The sequence below is a fragment of the Microcebus murinus genome, chromosome 1 (genome assembly GCF_040939455.1).
Source record: "Microcebus murinus isolate Inina chromosome 1, M.murinus_Inina_mat1.0, whole genome shotgun sequence".
Taxonomy (NCBI): domain Eukaryota; kingdom Metazoa; phylum Chordata; class Mammalia; order Primates; family Cheirogaleidae; genus Microcebus; species Microcebus murinus.
In genome coordinates, this window is record NC_134104.1 from 24598356 (window position 1) to 24613875 (window position 15520).

Below are 15520 nucleotides of genomic sequence, written 5' to 3' on the forward strand. Positions count from 1 at the left end.
AATAAGCTACAATTATTTGATGGCCACACAAAGAAGCTCAGAGGAAAATAAATCCTGTCACTATTGAAGGCAAAGATTTCTTTGGGACTCTTTGTATCATCAGACACTGGAACAAATGGAAATAGAGGCCCAGCAAGAGTCATTACATGGAGTTGCTAAACAGGAACTAGTACCTAATAAATCACCCTATTTAGGCCCCTTTTCTCCTCTCAATTAAGTGACTTACTCTGACTCTGCAAAATGTTAATTCCCCTGATTCTGGGAAGAGCCTGGGAGACAATTCTAGAGTTGTGGATACATGAAGAAAACAACAAACAAGCAAAGCAACCAGTTCAGAGGTTTGTACCCTGCTTTGTACTTCTTAATTATAATCTATGCTTTTAATACTTTTTCCTACAGTTAAGGTAACCTAAGAAATAACAGCCAGACAAATGATAGGCCCATTGAAAAAAACTATTTAAACTCTAAAAATTATTGAGAATTGAACAATTTTTTCTTCCTTCCTGTCCTTCACAACCCATTCTTGCATAGTTCTTCAATTCTTTTTTTTTCTTAGTAATACCTACTGCAGCCTCAATTTACAGTTGTGTTTTTATAATCACTGACAAGACTAAGCAAAACCATCATTAGGACTCCCTAAATTTAATTCAAGATTAGTTTTTCGAGCCCAAGTATATTGCCTGAGACTATGAATGCCATCTCGCCATCATTTCTTATCAAGTCTGAGACTGATAGAGGACTATGGATTTGCAGAGATGGATTTCATAAAACATATGATATTAAAATATTTAAGAAATTATATTTTAATAGGGGTGTGTAACAAGAACATAAGAATTTCCATATTGTATGAGAACCACAATCCATCCAGACCAGTTTCTATTGAAAAAACAAGTTTCCTATAGATATATATAGAGAGAGATATATATAGATATATTTTTTTTAATTTAGCTTCTCTTCAAACTTCTGAAACTGGAATGAGAGGAATGGCCTCTTCCCTTAGCGCTCTGTTCTTGGATGGGCCATGGGGGAACCTGGAGTGCCCAGACATGAATCCATATGGAGCTTTTCTTGGGTTTCCACTACACTCTGTATAAATATTTACCCCTACTGAATGTGTTCTGTCACTCAGCTTTGCTTCTGACACCTCCATTTCCTCCTCCCCTTTGTCCTTCTATGTGTGTTGACCTAAACTATACGCCATAAACTTCATGATACTCATGTTATTCTGTTTTCATTTTGGGGTAAAGATTCACTTTCAGTCTTTGGAACTGGGTTTCCAATTAAGTATATGATATTAACGGCACAAGTACTAACAGCACGAGTGATGGATTAACTTTAGAGTAGGAATTGGTATAGGGAGTTCAAGAATCATGATTGTATTTTACTTTGTTTTTTGGATGAAATTTTTATCTATTATATATTAACCATTTTTGCTGCTGCACTGCAAAGCCATAGCAGATTTGTGACACTGTAAAGGACTGAATTATTCTCCACTTTCAGAGATGTCCTTGAGTTAAATTAAAAGCCCTACCCAAAAACTGAAGTGGGAAGGAGGAAAAGGCTTTGCACCCCACCTTCCCCTTAAACCTTCTGCCTTTTGAAAGAAGATCATTTTCACTGTCCCTGGGCCAGTAAAGACATCTGAAGATTTCTTCATCGCCTGGCTTATTTTTTCTTTTTCAATCCTGTGGTTTTTCTAATGAACTTTCAGTAATTTTATAATGCCATAACTTTCCAAGCTCCACCACCTCCTAAATTTTAAGAACTTTAAGGAAATTTACATTGAAAGTGCCGTTTGTGGACTTAACACCCAATGAAAGCCCAGCCATTATGACAAATGCTTGAATGTCCAGAAAATGATGTTGGTCCTCAAAGCTTCAGCATCTCCTGCTTATTTATTTATTTATTTATTTCAAAGTATTAAGGGGATACAAATGTTTTTGGTTATGTGGTTTACTTTTGTAATGCTGGGGTCAATAGCTATAAGTGTGCCCATCATCCAAGTAGTATTCATTCCAACAGTTTGGATGGCACTGGAGACCATTATCCTAAATGAAGTATCTCCTGCTTTTTGATGCTTGGCTCCATCTGCTGACCTCAGAGTCTCCTGGCTTTTCCTCCCGCATCCTCGCCTCACCCTTTTGCTGTCCTGTGTAGTGATCTGGTGAGAGAAAGTGTTGCTGCCCATCTTCCCTTTGCCACCAGGACCACATATGAGTTTCAAGTTTAATTATTGCAATAAAAATGCTTTATGCTGGCCTTTCTCAAAAAAAAAAAAAAAAAAAAAAAAGAATTAGGTTGGGCACGGTGGCTCACGCCTGTAATCCTAGCACTCTGGGAGGCCAAAGTGGGTGGATCATTTGAGCTCAGGGTTTCAAGACCAGCCTGAGCAAGAGCGAGACCTCGTCTCTACTAAAAATACAAAGAAATTAGCTGGACAACTAAAAAAACATAGAAAAAATTAGCCAGGCATGGTGGTGCATGTCTGTAGTCCCAGCTGCTCAGGAGGCTGAAGCAGAAGGATTGCTTGAGACCAGGAGTTTGAGGTTGCTGTGGGCTAGACTGACGCCATGGCACTCTAGCCCAAGCAACAGAGCTGGACTCTGTCTCAAAAAAAAAAAAAAAATTAGCTTCTCTTGATAGCCTTATAACTCTGTCATTCAACAGAATAATTAAGTAATTTTAAATTCAAGATATTTTACTCATATAGCTTGATTCTTTTTCTTTTTGTAACAGAGTGACACTGGGTAACCTATGTGGTTTTGTTTTGTTTTGGTTTGGTTTGGTTTTGGGTTTTATGCACTTTACTAACTTGTATTATGTGCAGATTTACATGCAGACCACTATGGTAGGTGTTGTGAGGTATAATGATTAAAGAAATATGGACCCTGAGTTCAAGAAAATCACAATCTAGCAGAAGAAAGTGATGTGAAATAATCTGTAAGTCAGGAATTAAGACAAATGCATTATAAAGGAGTGAACAAGGTACTACAGAACCCCAAAGGAAGTAGCAGTTTATTGTAATGGAGGAGGGAGTGACAAAGGTGGCATTTGAAGATTTGAAGCTCAATAAAAATTAAAATAATAAGAGGATGAGGAAGAAGCAAAGAAAAAGTACAAATAGTGAAATAGAAAGACATGGCTGTACTACATATTGTGTGAAGCGACAAAATAGAGGTGAGACCAGACAGATTCCAGCACATGGTCAATGTTGAATTTGAAACTATTGAGCTTGAATTTTTTTATACACCACTGGAAGACTTTGGAGGTTTATGAAGTAGAGATTGATAAGACTCCCCTTTCTAAGTTTTAGGAAGAAAACTCTTTTGACTGAAGACCAGATGTCTACATTTTGAGGAGAGAGAGGGGGCTAAGTATAATTATTGCTAAATTAAGACAGTGATAATGTAAATGGAAAATTAATGGTTTTAGTAATTGTCAAGGAGATGAACTTTTCAGATGAAACTAAATGTAAATTTAATTATTCTATGAATAGTCTTTTCTGAAGTATGTCAAGTCCAAATGAAGCAGAAATTTCCAAACTGTTGTTTACTGATTGTTTCCAGATGTTTTGGCTTCTATATTATTTGTCTACATGTAACAAAGGAAAGTGCTAAAGAGGACGGATGAGGGGAAAACAGCAGTTGCTACCCTAACACATTTGTGGCACCATGGCACATATTAAAAGTAGCAAGTGGCAGCTATTTGTTTAACCTGATCAAAATAGATCAAGCAAACAAGAAATAGAGCAAGCAACCCAAAAGTTATCTAAGATATTCAGTTGAAAATCAACATTGATTATGTTAGACAGATCACAGAGTAAAGTGAGAACTTGCCAATGTTTATAAGCATTCACCGATAGTTAAACCACAAATTCTTTGTCTGGGAAATAATCCTCAACCTGATAGAAACAAAGAATTCTAAACAAACCTTTCTAAAAGAAACACTGAAATAGACTGAAACCAATTCTTAAATAAAAGACAGCACTACCCACAAACATATATATCCACTTACTCTGAAAAAAAAAACCATTTTGCAGTATACCCACAGGCACTTCAACTGAAGTCTTTGCTAAAACTAAATTTTTGGCTTCTTTATTTTTTAAACTGAAAGAAATTAATTCTCTTTGGTTTGTGCATTTTCATCTAGGTATGTATGCGTGTGTGTGTGCTCATGTCTATGTATGTATTCGTTCTATGAATATTCTTTCTGTACTGTTAACTTCCTTTTATTCTGCTTAAATAAATTGTATGGCTTTTTGCAGGCCATTCACATGTAAAATATGAAACACATGTATCTATCTTTCTATAAATGAGATGGATTTGATACATAAAAGACTTTTTTTATTTCAGTTCAGCTTCAAAGGTAGCTTTTCTCTCTTGAAGGAATTTCAAAATATGAATGTTATGTTAATTTGTATAATCTCCGATTTAACAAGTCTCTTGATTAAATACTTTCACAGTCAAAGACAAACAACAAGGTGTGATTATGTACTCTGAATACATTTTTCCATAACAGTGTATGTTTGTGATTTTTTGGCAAGTTGATTCTATTGATGGGAGAAAAAAAAGCCATTAACAGATTAAATATAAAGTGCTATCATTTTAGCCAAATCCCTTCACCTTTCTTGTGCTTTTCTTTGAGCATTAATGCAAATGGTCATAAACGGGTGAAATGATAGCAGAAATGTAAGAAAGAGCAGGATGGTGGCATGCCTTCAGCTGTATAATAGAAAGAAGCTTTAAAAAGATGTGGAAACCAAAGACACAGAAGAGAAAGGTCCTTTTCTGGTCAAAAATATGATGATTATGATAATGCCATGTTCTGGCATCATTTTCTCAATCTAACATTTTTCTATGTAAATGCCAACAGATTAGAAGAGTTTTAAGAATCTCAATTTGGGGACATGATCTATGAATTGAATAGCCATGGATGCCTACAATGGCATCTCTAGCACATTCAACTTGAATAAAAGAATGAATGAAGGAAACCCTTTTCATCATCAAATTTTTGGAAAAGAAGAATTAGTTGACTACCTTTCCATGAAGGATGTGTTACCTGTTAACAACAATCCCCACTAGATTTTTTTAACCACTCACTATATTTGTGATAATATAATTTATTTTCTCAAAGCTCTGTCAGGGAAAAGAATATCACTTTATCAGCTAGCTGGCTTCCCACCAGTTTTTCTGAAAGTTTCCTTTTAATGGTCACATCTGGCAATAAAATAACTTCCCATTCCCAGGTATTGATATTATGCATAATTACTCACAGATGGCCAGGGAGCCACCCCAGCTCAGACAGTGCAGACACATCCTCAAGGTCAGCTTGTCCACCTGCATCAAACTCCTGGAAGATAATTCAAGAGATCTATGTTGCAGAATCACTGCCCAAATCTACCTTTAGCTCATGACAAAACTGCCATTGAGACCAAAAATTTGAATGCATTAAAAGCTTACCTCTCATCCAACACAATGAAATAGAATTGATTATATCCTCAATGCTTCACATTGGAGAATAGAAGTTCAATTTGCTGGGAAAAAAATAAGCTATTTATTTACGCTCCAAAGTGCAACAATTAGAGCTTTTGAGATAAATTTAGGTTACACTCTCAAGAAAGGATTAAATGTTCTTGATTCACATTATTGAGAAAAATACAGAGAAAAATGCAAATATATCTGCTTTCCCACATCCTTGAAAATAGGTCCTTGAACATTCAGTCATAAACCTCTTGGGTAACTCAGCCCCAAATTTGGAAGACCTTGAATTCTATTGTTGCAGTTTGATCTACCCAGGACCAGAAAAATTCCTGGAAACTTCTGTTTATGGAATTGAATTTGTCTTGCTTCCAGTTCTTTCTAACATCCCAAGCTCTTTTGATGTGGTCACATTAAAGACTGAAGAAGAAACAATGAAAACCTTAGGGAAGCAAATATAATAGTAGACCCTTTCTTCTCCAAATAAGTCCATTCATCCATTCACCATTGTCCATTCTTTTAATGAGCCCCATATACTAAGCATTTATCCGCCTAAGCTTGTTTATATTTGAGAACCACTTTGTTACTATACACTAGTCTTTCTTTAACAAAAATCTTATTAGCAATATAATCCCATCTCTAAGACATATTTTAAAGGTTTTGTTAAAACATTTATTTGTAGCCTGTTCCCAGGAAATGGCTCTTAAGGATTAACAATCACAGTTAGGAACTGTGGTGAGTCAGTAAATCAGACCTCTCTGCTCAGAAGCAAGCATAAGGATCAGTTTGGAGGAGGCAAGTTAAATGATATCCTTCCCCTAGCCACTGCTTTACTTACTGATCTTGTTTGAATATTTGCCCACAACATTTTCCCCAGACACCTCTGAAAGGATTTTAAATAGCAACGCTTTTCTGTGAGCCATCTGGCAGCTTCCTGGAAAGCAGCAGTGCAAGATGTCCCCACTCGCAGAGATTAATTAGATTCCCAGGAGAACCTTTCAAAACTGATCATTTACAACAAGATGCTCACTGTGGGCCAAACTCACTTTTAGGTAGCACTCACTGAACTGATAGGCATACGGGCAATCAACACTTCAACAACCACGGGCTCAATTCTCAAGCATAGAAAAGTGGTAAGAGAAAAGGCTACATGAACACTGAAGTCTTATGCAAAGGTGTAGAGACAAAAGAACGCCCCCCAAAGAAGATGAACACCCAGATACAATGTGCTGTTCAGTCAAGAAGCATTTATGGAGCATCTACTATGTGACAGACACGGTTAGGCACTAGGAACATGCAGATGACAAGGTACAGTCTTCGCATGTCTTAGAAAGGAGAGAGACAAAGGAGCAAATGTAATATAGTTTAGTTTGAAGATTATTGAAATAATAAAAGAACTAAAGCATAAAAGAAAGATGAAGGCTTAATCCCAGTGAGAAGTAAATGCACCAGAAAAGAGATTATAAAATTAATATAAACAGTCATCATATCTTGAAGATTAATTGGATGTGGGAGGTGTGGAGAGAAAAGCATTCAGGTCTGGGAGGCTGAATAGGGAACGTAGGAGGAATTCAGATGAAGAGAAGTCTGGAAAAGAGATATCAAAGGGGGTGTCAGTGTGTAGGATGGATTAAAGTCATGGAAAAGGATAATCGTCTATTATCCTGTAAGACAAAAACCAAGATCATATTCTGAAAAGCACCAAGTTTTAGTGGACAATAGAACAAGAGAATTTAGTGAAAGAAACTGACAAATGACAGTTGGTGAGCAAGGAAGCCAAAACAGTGGCTTCTGAAATGCCAAGGAAAGTTTCAAAACAAGTAGCAGTCCTATCAAACATCTCAGAAAAGTTAAGATGGGAACTGAAAAAGTATTCCTGGGATTTGAAAATTAGGAAAATGTTATTAAACTTGGCCAGAGCATTCAACAGAGCTCTGAAAACAGCACTGCATGCTGGGCATATTGGTGTTTCAGGAGCCATTTAATCTATCATCCAACAGACCCTTAACTGAAGAACTTAACAGATCACACTGGCTAAGACACTAGAGTATGTGTTCAATGATTATTCTCAACTTTTACATAAAACAAAATCCAGGCTAGCTATAAGAGATGGAGTTTTAAGGATGGATGTTGTGGCTCATGCCTACAATCCTAACACTTTCAGAGACCGAGGTGAAAGGATTGCCTGAGGTTGGGAATTCAAGACCAGCCTGAGAAAGAGTGAGCCCTAATCTCTACAACAAATAGAAAAATTAGCCAGGCATGGTGTCGTGCACTGGTAGGTCCAACTACTTGGGAGACTGAGGTAGGAGGATCACTCAAGCCCAGGAGTTTGAGGTTGCAGTGAGTTAAGAGGATACCACTGCACTCTGGCCCAGCGCAACAAAGCAAGACCCTGTTTCAAGAAAAGAGAGAAAGAAATGGAGTTTTTGTCAACTTTCTTAAAATATTCTGAATCAAATAAGCTTGGATACCAGCAGTGCAGTGGGTATGTAGAGCCAAGCATTAACTCTTTGTCTGCCGTATCATGGAGAAGTCCAGGTATCTCTGAGGCATCTTAAAGAGCAAATAATGCATATTGCACCCAGCGACATTGTCCAAGATAGCATGGGCTTTTCTGTCAACTCTACACCTCATAATCATCTACTCTTCTCTCCTAACGCCTCCTCACTATTCACCAATGCCCATATCAGTGCTGATACCACTGAAGGTTTAGATAATACATTATAGAACAGAAACTAATATCTTCTAAAGGGCAGTAATTACATTTTAATTTCCTGAAAATTCTGAATATGATTACACTGAATGTATTTGTTAGAACATTGAATCACTTTTTAAATTTAAACTACCATTTTAAAGTAATGTCCAAACTGTCCTAAGTATGGAAATGTAGGAAAATAATTTTCTGTCTCTCTTGATAAGACCTGTTCTCTCTAAATTACACATGTAAGTGCCAATTGATTCTGTCTGTTAACTTTTGAAAAGTAAAAGAGGAAAATGAGGTAATTTCCTAGGAGCTAAACTTACGTTCTTTATAATAAAAGATGTTTTTCATGCTTGTAATAAGTGTTATAGTCTATGACTTTCTGCTCATTTCTCTTTTTCATTCGCTTCATCTTTATTTGGTAAATGAGAATTTTTCTCAACTCACAATCAAAATCTATAATTTTCATCAAAAGTCAGAGTATAGGATTTCCAAATCTTTCCTGAATCCCAAATGTCTCGCTAAGTTAGAAAAGAGTTCCTTATACTATGTCTTCACAATATCAAATTATGTCCTCACAATAGACATTGAGAAATACTGAGGAAATAAGATCAAAAACTTAGTGAACAGAGTAAGCTTAATTGGGAAGCCTCAGAGATATATTCATTTGCCACTTGAGCCAGGGATTGGCTGTTGTTCTATTTTTATTTCATAACCTGGCTTTGATTACGTCTAAGAGTGCAGTCAGAAAGATTCAAGAGATTTGGAATATCTGATACCCAGGAGTAGAAGCTGAGTGCAATAATATTTTGTAGCTTTTTGTTCTTATCTCAGTGGCCACTTTTAGTAAATTATGTATTAAATACTTTCCCCCTGCTTTTAAAAAAATCTTCCTATTTCCTTATTTCCTTTTAGTGAGGGTGATTACATCCTTACCATAGAAGGAGACTATGTTTTTGTCTTTACAGGCAAAAGAAAGGGCAAGCTGAAGAGACTTGAGAGGAGAAAAAATATCCATGAAATAGAGTAGTGTCAGCCAGAGAAGACAAGGAAATCAGGCTAAGTGTCCTAATCTTGCAAGAAAGAAGAAGTAGCACACTGAACCACTCTGGGCCAAGAAAGGACTTTCAAGTTTGCGTGGAAAAGTCCATACGCATTTCTCATCTATTCAGAGAATGTACTGAAATCTCATGTTTATAATCAAAGGCTTGGTGCTAAATAAACCTGCCTATGCTGTACTGCTCTCTCCTTGTATTTATTTCCGGCAAGTTTAGACAAAAATAGCATCATAGACTCCTACTTGCTCACTAACTTCCACTGAAAATCTTAATTTTGGTTTTACAATCTTCTTTCTTTTCATCCCTCTGCCTCCCAACATTGGATGCCTATTCCTACCAAGTGTCTGATGGAAACAGATGAGCATCTGAATTTCTTTTGATACTTTTGCAAGCCGGCTCTGCACAGAGACACTGAACAAATGCTTTTGAAGATAATGTTATTGAAGGGGGGAAGGATATCAGGATATATTAACAGTAGTGCTACTTGCCAAGAGTCAGGGAGCAACCTTCCACTTCTTTTTGGCAATGGTTTAAGCCTTATAAAATGCTGTGCCCAGTGTTTGTCTTTGCAATTTAAATGAATGTGAGGAAATTTGAGAGGGGCTAGAGAAGGGCAAAAAAGCAAAATAGAATAAGAAAAATAGAAAACTGTTATTTGGAGAAAAGATTAAAGGCACTATGATCATTTAGTGTGGAAAAGAAAAGCTTAAGGGGAAATTTAATGACAAGTATTATAGTGAACAAAAAATAAGCCAAATCATTCTTCATCTTGACCAAGGAAATAATGAAGGGAAATGTACTAAAATGAGAAAAATAGGGAGAGAGCTTGATTAGGCATAAGAAAGAAACACTTGGCCTCAACATTGAAACTTTGGTATATATTGCCAAAAAAAGTTGTGAAATTTCTTGGAAACATCAATAACAATCTGTACTAATTGGTGAAGACATTTATCTCTGCAAGAAAAAGTTTAAATCAATAACTTTTTGAAGTCCCTGTTCTGAGGCATCTTTATAAAATATTAGCTCCCTAAAATATAAGGTCAAACAGAAATTTCCAAGCCCAAAACAGTTTGTTCATAAATAATATTTAGGTCTCTGACATCTCAAAGTTTTATTTGATTAAATTTGAAAAGCCAGAAGTTTACAGTAAAAGATTTTTTATTATTATTTTTACCATGTGGCTCTGTCTCTGTTTCTTGCACCAGCATCTCATTTTAATAGGTTGGACCCTTTAGGGTTCTAAGATTATTAAAAAGAAGACAGAGACGTTCTGGCTTACAGAATATAAGACATACAAATTAACTCCCTTGCTCATATATATGAGCAAGGCTTATATATATAAAACAAAAAGATAAAAAATAAACCTTCTTCCAGGCTACAATTCATGGTCCCATCCCAGATGAATTTCTTTCACAGCATTGTAACATCCTACACCATATGGTTTCCTAATGCCTGATGAACAAAACATGAAGGGCCAGAGACAGACCTGAAGATAGTAAGGAGGTAGTAAGAAGAAGAACAGAAAGTATGAAAGAAGAAGAATAAGGCATTTAAAGTTTATCTTGATGGGTGGGAGCATTGAAAGTGTTTAAGTAGAAAAGGGACATAATCCAATGTTTATTACATCAAAATCATTCTGAAACTGTGGAGAATAGAGTTGATGAGGTGAAACTGGATGTGATACATGATTACGGCTTAAACGTGGTAGTGGAAGTCAAGATGGAGTATTCTGAGTGGATTCCAGAGATATCCCAGGGGCACAGTTGATAAGGCATAGAGATTCATTGGATGGAAGATACAATTAGTGAATGAGAAAGAAAAATCCAGGAAAATTCCCAAGTGTCCATCTGATTTCCACAGAAAACTTGTGCTCCCACTCATCTACCCAAAATAACATATGTTGAAATCTAATCCCCATTGTGATGGTATTTGGGAGTGAGACCCTCCCAATCTAGGAGGTGACCTAATCACCTCCCAGGTGATTAGGTCATAAGGGCAGAACCCTCATGAATGGGATTAATGCCCTCATAAAGGAAACTCCAGAGAGCATCCGGGCCTCTCTACCATGTGAGGACTCAGGGAGAAGACAGCTGTCTATGAACCAGGAAGAAGGCCCTCACCAGACGCTAAACCTGCCAGAATGTTGGTCTTGGACTTCCCAACCTCCAGAAATGTAAGAAATAAATTTATATTATTTAAAAAACACTATATCTTTGATATTTTTGTAATACCAGTACAAACAGACTACAAAACTGATACAAAGAAAGACTAGGAGGCCAGGCCTGGTGGCTCACGACTGTAATCCTAGCACTCTGGGAGGCCAAGGCAGGAGGACTGCTTGAGGTCAGGAGCTTGAAACCAGCCTGAGCAAGAGTGAGACCCCGTCTCTACAAAAAATAGAAAAATTATCTGGGCATGGGGGTGCATGCCTGTAGTCCTAGCTACTCAGAAGGCTGTAACCTCAGCCCAGGAGTCTGAGGTTACAGTGAACATGATGATACCACCACACTCTACCGTGGGTGACAGAGAGAAACACTGCCTAAAAAAAAAAAAAAAAAAGACTGGGAGGATGTAGATGCTTCTTTTTTTGACTCAGTTACTCCTTGCCCACAAGCCCCAAGAGTACAGATGAAAAGACTCCTGGAGTTGTATGAACTCCTTGATATCTTTTTCTTCCTTGGATCAAAGCCATTCATTCAGTCAAACAAATAGTTGTATTGCCTTTAATATTATTTCTGAAGTTCTTTGTGAGATATCCTTGTTTAATCCTCAAAACAGCCCCATAAATTATTTGACAAAGAAAGAAGCCTAACCATAAAACTAGTATGTGAGCATGCAAGCCCTGGAATCTAATTCCCCTGACTTGCTTCACAGCACTTCAGGTTTTTATAACATTTTATTCCCCAAACTCAAACAATTCTTTCCCCTAAAGCACATCATTTCCAAGGGCAAATCAAAACTCCAACTACTCTGAATCTTATGTGCAATATCAAATCCAGTCATGATATGATTTTCAGGTTTATTTGGCAACTCTGATAAGCTGCTCTGATGGTTTCTGCATTAGCACTCCCCTGGCGACTGTCTGAAGAGTCGTCATGCAGAGTTTTAATTGAATCCGCCTAACACACTCCTGGAGATTAAAGGTAGTGCTTCCAAGAGGAAAGAAAGGTAATGAAACAGAAGAGCTTAAAGTCAGGTTGTAAGATTGCAAGAGAAAGAAGTAGAACAATCATATAGTATTTGCATCTATGACAATAATAGTACTAACTCTACCCAAGAAATATTTAATTTAGAGTTTTTCTGAGGCAAAATTTTTCAGAGATGGACAATAGGAGATTAAAAGCAGTCATTTAGTTGTTCATTAAATGCCAGCTACAACCCTGAAATGAGTCTCCAGGATAATGTTTAATCCCATGACTACAGGCAGGTAAGGTTGTTAAAGGAGAAAAAAAAAATTATGCTTATATTTAAACTGGGTGAATTTGATTCAATTAGTCAAGTTGATGGGCTAAAAAATTCTTAGAAAAGAACTGCTATTTTGTTTAAGAGACTTTAATGAGCATTTTTGTTGTGAAATACATTGTCAAGTGGGAAAAGAAAAGATTGGAAGAGTTTAAATAAAGAAATGTTAAAACTTTCAGTATAATAAATTAACCAAAAAAAAATCCATTTTCCCATGGCAGACAAAAAGGACTGGGATATTCTTATATCTTTGAATATTTTTCTGTCCTACTTATTCTCTTCCCTTTTTTTTTTTACTTTCTTCCCACATTCACTAATAATATATCATATATGCTTTTTCTTTCTTAGTAAAATATATCCTATCATCATTTTTATATCATTGCTCTTTTCCATCTCTAAGATTATATGTTCACCATGAAAATTTCAGTCATGCATAGTCATTTTTAGTTGCTTCTGAATGTGGCTTTCATATCTATAATATTCTTTTATGTTTGAGGAGATATTATTTACAGACAATAAAATGTACCAACCTTCTATGTAAAGTTTGATATTTTATCAATTATATTCAGCCATGTAACTATCACCCCATTGAAGACATAGAATAATTTCATCTTCTCCTATAATTCCCTTGTGCCACATGTTAGGATACTATGGGACAATATCTTACAATTTTTGAATCCCTTTTGTCTAATTCAGAAGATCTAGTATGCCTCAAATATTTCCAAAGTTTTGACAAAAAGTCTAACAGTCATATCTTTAATCTTTACTTTGAGACCATTCCTTACCATGAGAAGTTTTTCCAATCTAGAGAGGCTGGGCATTAATTTTATTTTCAAATCAAGCAAGTTCTGAGCCTTGTTATTTCCTCTAAATTATGCTTGCAAACTAGACAATTCCCTCTTTATTTCCTCTCTCTCTTCCCACACTTTACTGTGTACAGCTAAAAGAAGCCAAATGTTTCACAATTTTGCCTGATAATCTTCTTGGCCAGAGCCATAAATTCATATGCTTTGTTTTCTATTTTATAATTTACATGAAGAAAGAGTTTGGGTAATATTTCAACTAATATTTAAGACAAGTTATCATTTTTCAAACCTCCAACAATCCATTCACTGTTATCACCACCAATTGCTGACCAGTATCAAAACCAATGCCACATATTTTAGGTTTTGTTATGGCAGTGCCCCACTTCTAGATACCTATTTCTGTTTCAGTTATCTACTGCCACATATTAAACAATTCTACTACTAATTCCTATAAACTACAACCATTTTATTTGTGCATAATACTGGGAACCAACAATTTGGGTTGAGCTCAGATCGATGGTTCTTTTTCCGGTCTTCCCTGAGACCATAATGTGGCTGGACATTATGGAGCTGGGTACCTAGAAAGACTGCACTGCTGTGATTCACATGTTTGGTGGTTGGTGCTGGCTATCCACTGTTTCTTTGTCTCCATCTCATCATTCTCAAGAGAGTCAGCTTAGGCTTTCTCACATGACAATCTCAGGGTGCAAAAAAGAGAAGTTCTTGACCTAGGATCAGAAATCGCATACTATCACTTCTGTCACACTCCATTAGGTAAGGAAAGCAAGGCCAGAGAGGGTTGACTTTGTGTTCTGGGTTCTTCCAGTTTCAAGTCTGGCTTGCTATCTCTCTTGTTCATCAAAACTTGATTAGTTTCTCTCCAACTCACAAAAGACTTGCTCCTCTCCTTACCCTAAATCTCTGCAATTGACCCAAGGTATGGAAGCACCCTCTAGTTCTACTCTATACAGGGACATAGGAAGGGATCACTCTTCTGAAATCTTTAGACTTCTTTAGACTCCTGTAGCCTTCTTTGTATCCACAGCTCTTAGATGACTTTTAAAAAGTGTGTGTGTGTGTGTGTGTGTGTGTGTGCGCGCGCGCGCATTTGTATTTGGAATTTCTTGTTGTTATGATAAGACTATTGGCTATTCACCTCTTTCTGCATTCCAACCAGAGGCAGTAACTTCATCTCTGCAATATTTCTATTTTTTCTCTTCCGTTTTATTATCAAGCTCCACCAGTTTGGTCTTCATCACCATCTATTTTTTACAATTTCTTCTTTGAATTATTATATGCTTTCTTTGAGTTTTAAGAACTCATTTTTGTAATTTTTTTAAATTTGGAAAACTATTTCTTAAACTAATCTGCTTTTCCTTAGGTTTTTCTTCTTATAATGTATGTTATTTACCCCCTTATTAGAAATGTATCTCAAACTGGTCCATTTCTTCTCATAGCTTATCTTTGAATAAGTTCAACACTTTGTTTAAGAATATTGTGGGAAAAGACAGAGTGACATGACACCCTTCAGAATCTTGATTAGAGTATATTATCTTAATCACTCTTTTACAAAATCTGGAAAAGTCTGTTTTCTTGTTTTGCTCTATTCTGGTCTGCAGACATGTCTCTGCAGTTTTTCTGTTTAAGAAATTTTGGATGTACCTCAATCCACAAGCTCTCTAGATTGTTATCTGGAAATATTCCATCTTTACTTTCCTCCTCCATCCTCCATTTTCTCTTAACTAGGAGTTAGATTTCAGACATAAGAAATAATTTCCCATCAGATTCCCCCTTTTACTTTAGATTTTTGTTATATTCTCTGGTTTCCCATCCATCTCTCTGGCTCACAGCACTTTAATCAAATAATAGCTGAATAGCCTTTTGTAAGAGTGGAAGACCAGGAGGCAGGGCTGAGACCAGATGCAGAGTTTGAAGACTGGGTGCAGGTGTTAAATTAAACAACCCTCAAGTAAAAACTAACTAGAGGAGCTGATAACTGCAGGCAAGAACCGG

General features: G+C 36.4%; 1 long non-coding RNA gene across 1 annotated transcript in view; it reads right to left on the reverse strand.

Annotated features, from left to right (window-relative positions):
* LOC142870035 (uncharacterized) overlaps positions 1 to 5731 on the reverse strand; it is a 236903-nt gene extending 231172 nt beyond the window's left edge. Inside the window, exons 1-2 of the long non-coding RNA XR_012918555.1 lie at positions 5460 to 5731; positions 5273 to 5349 (exon numbers count right to left, since the gene is read on the reverse strand). This is a non-coding gene — a long non-coding RNA (uncharacterized LOC142870035). The remainder of the gene's footprint in view (positions 1 to 5272; positions 5350 to 5459) is intronic.
* Positions 5732 to 15520: the final 9789 nt, after the last annotated feature.